Source organism: Gorilla gorilla, chromosome 8 (genome assembly GCF_029281585.2).
Source record: "Gorilla gorilla gorilla isolate KB3781 chromosome 8, NHGRI_mGorGor1-v2.1_pri, whole genome shotgun sequence".
In the NCBI taxonomy this organism is placed as follows: Eukaryota; Metazoa; Chordata; class Mammalia; order Primates; family Hominidae; genus Gorilla; species Gorilla gorilla.
The window spans coordinates 92120595-92126594 of NC_073232.2; positions in this window are offsets into that span (position 1 = coordinate 92120595).

Genomic DNA, 6000 nt, shown 5'->3' on the forward strand with positions numbered 1-6000 from the left:
GGTCCATACTCTGGTGTGTGTGGGTGCCCAGCCAACTTCCTCACCTAAGGGTGAAAGTGACACCTTGGGGCTCCTGCTGGTTACCCCACTGGCTGTTGTCTATCCCACTGTCCCTGTCCTTGTCTTGGCTGAGCCATTCCTAGGAAGCAGAACTTGTGCTTCCTCCACCTCTGTGTCCCACCTGAGCCCTACAATCTGCCCCTAAATGGGCACAGTGGGGCTGACTGGGGGGCTCTGGTAGACTGAACATACGTCCCCCGCCCAGTTCCTGTGCTGAAGCCCTAACCCCCAACGTGATGGCATTTGGAAATGGGGCCTTTGGGAGTTATTCGGGGTTAGAAGAGACCATGAGGGTGGGGCCCTAATGATGGGATTAGGGCCCTGGTAAGAAGCAGAGACCCCAGAGCTCTCTCTCTCCCTGACACGAGGACACAGTGAGAAGGCAGCCATCTGCAAGCCAGAGAGAGAGCCCTCACCAGAACCTTGCCCACTGGGATGCTAACCTCGGACTTCCAGCCTCCAGACTGTGACAAATACATTTCTTTTTTTAATATGTGCCACCACCCCCAAGTCTATGGCACTTTGTCCTAGCAGCCGTATGTGACTAGGACAAAGTCCATAATCTCAAGAACTTCCTTCATGACTGGTATCTGGAAATCGTGCATCAGAGCCACAGGAAAGAAAGGCTCGGCCCTTTACAACTGTCAGCACACCTCCACCCCAAGTGCAGTGTATCACACATGAACCAGGAGAGCCTGGGACGCAGCGAGTTGTGCTTCAGTTAATGTAGAGATCTTCACTGAACCGCACATAACCAGTGAAGTAACCTGCTGTTTACAGTCTCTATCATGCTCTGCCAAGACAGTTATTTTACAGTGACAAAACTTCTCTTCTGGTGCCCTGACACATCCTAGGACTTTGATGTTGGTAATTCTTTCCCCCCAGCAAATGTTGGTTCTAAATCCACAGAACTACTTGAGAAACTAGATGCAAAATTGTAGTAGGTTTAAATTATCAATACTTTTTTTTTTTTTTTTTTTTTTGAGACAGAGTCTCTCGCTCTGTCACCCAGGCTGGAGTGCAGTGGCGCGATCTCGGCTCACTGCAAGCTCCACCTCCCGGATCCATGCCATTTTCCTGCCTCAGCCTCCCGAGTAGCTGGGACTACAAGTGCCCACCACCACGCCCGGCTAATTTTTTGTATTTTTTAGCAGAGACGGGGTTTCACCGTGTTAGCCATGATGGTCTCGATCTCCTGACCTCTTGATCCGCCCGCCTCGGCCTCCCAAAGTGCTGGGATTACAGGTGTGAGCCACCGCACCCGGCCTTTCAATATTCTTTATATGTTTTGCTATTCCCATTTAAAAGAGGGAAACTGTAGCTATACACTTTCTACTCATGTTCTTTGGTGATTTTCCTGCAGAAACCAACATTGTTGTTCAGAAATATAATTTCCCCTAGAATTACCCTCCATCCAAAACATAGTGTTATTCTATCACAGAGATAAATAATGGCTTTCCAAATCCTGGTTAAAAAAACCAAACACTCTCTTCTTCTCTGTATTTTTCCAGAACAGGCATAGATGATGGCAATTGTGTTTTACCATCTTTTTTTTTTTTTCTGAGATGTTAGTTTTCTAGGATATGGAAATCTTAGGATTCATAAAAAATGAAACAACTTTTTGAAATGTTAGTTTTCCAAAATTGGACAATCTTTTTGAGCCATTCTATTTTTGGGACTATTGGTTAGCTGACTTTAGAGCCTTTAATGTTTCCTTATTATTTCAAACAATAGAGAACTTTCTTCCCCCGCACGTTTTGAGACAGGGTCTGGCTCTGTCACGCAGGAGGCTGTCTGTAGTGCAGCAGCACAGTCTCAGCTCACTGCAACCTCCGCCTCTTGGGCTTAAGTGATCCTTCCACCTCAGCCTCCTGAGTAGCTGGGACTGTAGGTGCAGGCCACCACATCTGGCTAATTGTAAACAATAGAGAACTTCCAAAACAAAAGTTCTTTATTAATTCTTCAAGAAATCTGTTTTTTACTTAGTCGATTAATGTCCATTTCATGTTGCCTCAATAGCCCATGTATGAATCACTCTTCTTGCAGATTTTGTTCAGTTTTGTTGTATGTAGACCCATCTTTCTTTGATTGAGTTGGTTTCTTTGATTGAGTTGATCTGTCTGTATTATATATCAGTCAGTATTAAAACCCAAACAATACCTAAGCCAAAAAAGCAATGTAGGCACCTGTGAACTCACACACTTGGTTGCAATTGCTTCAGTAAAAAGGACAGTTTACACTCAAATTGAAGCAACCATTATGTTTCCACAAACAACATTCCTTATTATCCCACCTCACCTTTTCATTCTTCCTATGCTGTCTAATCTGAGTCGGTACAAGAAATAAGGCAGGTACTGCTAAATGATAACTTAGATGCAGGGGCCATCACGAAAATATTCATCCCATATCTTACATTAAGCAAACTACTAGCAACTGTTTGTTGAAAAGTATAAATGAATAAATGAAAATAGGACAGATAGGCAGTGTGGGAAGCTAAAATATGGAAGTGTTATTGCTTTGCTTTATGTGGTATAATGATCTGATTTTATCTTCCCAGCTCTCCCAGGAAGTATGCAGAATAATATTTATCTCATATTGTGGGTGTGGCAATCAAGACAGAGAGGCTAGATGCTTTACCTAAAGTCATCCAACAAATATTTGGTAGAACCAGTGCTAGAATGCAATAAATGGAAACAGAGTTTATTTCGGTGTTTCTTTTCCTGATACTTGCCCTATTCCTGACAAATGAATAATGGCTTCAGAAGGTGTCACTTGTTGCTAGGGCTAAAAAGATAAATTTTACCTGTAATACCGTAGCACTTACTATTAGTTAACGACCCAGTATTTATTCTTTTTTTCTTTGGAATCTTTGGAATGTGTAAATATTTGCCTCCCAGGAAGCTCACTTTATCCTCTCCTCAGGAACAAATCCTGATTTGGTCTGAACCAATCTTGGTAACTATCTTTCTTGCCAGTTTTGTTTTAGGAATGGGCATGCAACTCAGTTCTAGCCAATGAGATATGAGGAGCAGTCTACTGGGGAGTTTCTGGGAAAGTTTGTTTTTCTTGTCCTAATAAACAAACAAATAATGGGGTCACTGGATTGGAGATCCTATTGAGTCAAAGGAATATTGAATTTGACACAGTAAAATAGTCTGGAAGGAAAGGAAATGATATTCAGTAAATGAAATGCTGAAAATTGATATTATGAAGGTGGCGCAGTAGTTGTTATTGATTAAATGAAACAGTTGAGATTAAGAAAGTTTAGTCGGGACAAATTATATAGCACAAATCATTTCAGGTAAGGAAGTTAAAAAAAAACCCTGAGAGGCTAGGAAGTCCTGGCTCCAAACTCCTGCTCCTGCTGGACTTGAGCCCCACTAGCTTCTCATCTTCCACTAATCTATGTACCCCTCCTTTCCCACTCCTCAAAAGCTGAGCTCACTCAACAACTTTAATTTTATTCAAATAAATTATTTACACAGACATTTTGTTTTTAGTAGATGTTATTAGTGATTAGGAAAAATGAAAGAGATTGACATCTTTCAATTGACAGAGATGCCAATAATTTTAAGTATAATTTTTTAAACACTTTGTTCTTAAAATGAGAAAGAAATGCAAGGAAGGGATCACTACCCTGGGCGTTAGCATGTCCGAATATGATAACTAAACCTGCTGCAATTATCTTGCAACCAGGGAGGAGCTAGCTTGAAAATAAAGCCAACACAGATGACAAGCAGAAAGTGGAAAGAACCTAAGTCGTTGATGATGCTATTGAGCTGATGAATTAAACCTGGAGTGAATGTTCCATGGGCTTCTGTAAGGAATTAAAATATTTTTACTGTTTAAACCAGTGTTTCATTGTTTTCTGCAGAAATCCTAATTGGCATAAAGAAACTATTGACCGACTAACCCCACTGCAACCTCACCTGACCCGTTAGGATGTCCTTTCATGATTTTCTTGATTTTGTTGAAGTTACGTATTGAGAATAATGGAAAATCACAGAAGGTGATTTTCTGATCCCAACTCCTTAGCTATGACCTTGTGTCTCTAGCTCATGATCATGGTTTATGAAGCACGGGAAGGACTAGGAAAAGTAGAAAGTAGGTAGGTAAGATGAGATGTCTGATGATGGAGGTTATTGGGGTCAGGACAGGTGGGTAGGCAAGGTGAAGTGTGTAAGCTAAGCAGGAAATGCAAATGAAAATCAGAGAGAAGGTACCCCTTCAGAACAGATTCTTAGAAAGCCATTATTAGGAACATATGGGCCACATCTTTGAGAAGAGTTGTGGAATTCACATTACAGTAATGGCATCACTTAGATTCATGCTCTTCTCTCAGGGAGAGAAATCAATATTTATAGGATATCAAAGGGTCTTCATCATGTGTCTCAGTCTGTTTTTATTGCTATAAACAAATACCTGAGGCTGGGTAATATATAACGAAAAGAGGTTTATTTGGCTCACACAATTCTGCAGGCTGTACAAGAAGCATGGCGCCAGCATCTGCTTCTGTTGAGGGCCTCAGGAAGCCTCCATCGTGGTGGAAGGCAAAGGGGAACCCGTGCGTCACATGATCAGGGAGGAAGAGAGCAAGAGAGGGGAGGAAGGTATCAGATTCTTTGTAACAATAAGATCTCATGGGAAGTAGGAGTGAGAACTTAATCCCATGAAGACAGCACCAAGCCATTCATGAGGGATCTGCCCCCGTAACCAAAACACCTCCCAGTGCGCCCCACCTCCAACATTGGGGATCAAATGTCAGCATGAGATTTGGAGGAGACAAACATTCAAACTTTATCATCGTGCTTGTTTTCTTCAGAAATAGACCGAATTGATGTTTCATGATGACATTATGATCTAAAAATGAGAGTTTATTTCAGTTTGTCCTGTATACACCCAAGAGGTCCAGGATATTATTCTGTCTGTCTACCACAAGGCCTGCAAACTAGAAGATGGCCTTAACAGTCAATCTAGGGTGGTTCTGCCCAATGACCTTTTGTCTTTCCTCAGTGTCTTCCAAAGCACATAGTAATATTCTATCATGAATTATATGAAAGCTGTTTACATGGATTAAACAGTAAATCTGACAAACAGGCTGCTTTTTGATGACTCTAGACATATTTCTTCTTACATTTTAGACATTTGAGAAAAAAGTCAAATTTCTTAATACTTTATGTTCAATTGAGTTTGAAGCCATAAAGAGGAAGGAAATAATGATTAGAGCACAAATAAATGAAATAGAGAATAGAAAAACAATAGAATCAATGAAACAAAAAATTAGTTCTTTGAAGAGATCAACAAAGTTGACAAAGCTTTAACTAGATTAAGGAAAAAGAATACTCAACTACTAAAATCAGAAATGAAAGACACTACTACTGATTTATAGGAATAAAAAGGATTGTAAGAGAATTCGTATAAGAGCTATATGTCAAAAAATTGGATAACCTAGATGAAATAGACAAATTCCTAGAAACATACAAACCAACAAAGTTGACTCAAGAAGAAAGAATAAATCTGAATAGATCTATAAAAAGTAATGATATTCAATTTTGATTGAATCAGCAACCAAAACTCTCCTAACAAAGAAAAGCCCAGGAACTGATGACTTCGCTGGTGAATTCTACCAAACGTTTAGAAACGAATTAACACTAATCCTTCTCGAACTCCTCCAAAAAGTTGAGAAACAGAACCCTTTCTGAGTCATTCTATGAAGCCAACATTACCCTGATACCAAAGCTAGACAGACAATACAAGAAAACTATAGCCAAATGTCCCCTATGAATGCATTATAGATACAAAAATCCCCAACAAAATACTAGGAAATTAAATTCAGCAGCCCTTAAAAGAATTTTACACTATGACCAACTGAGATATATCCCAGAAATTTAAGAGTGGTTTAACGTATGAAAATCAGTCGATGTAATACACCAAGTAATA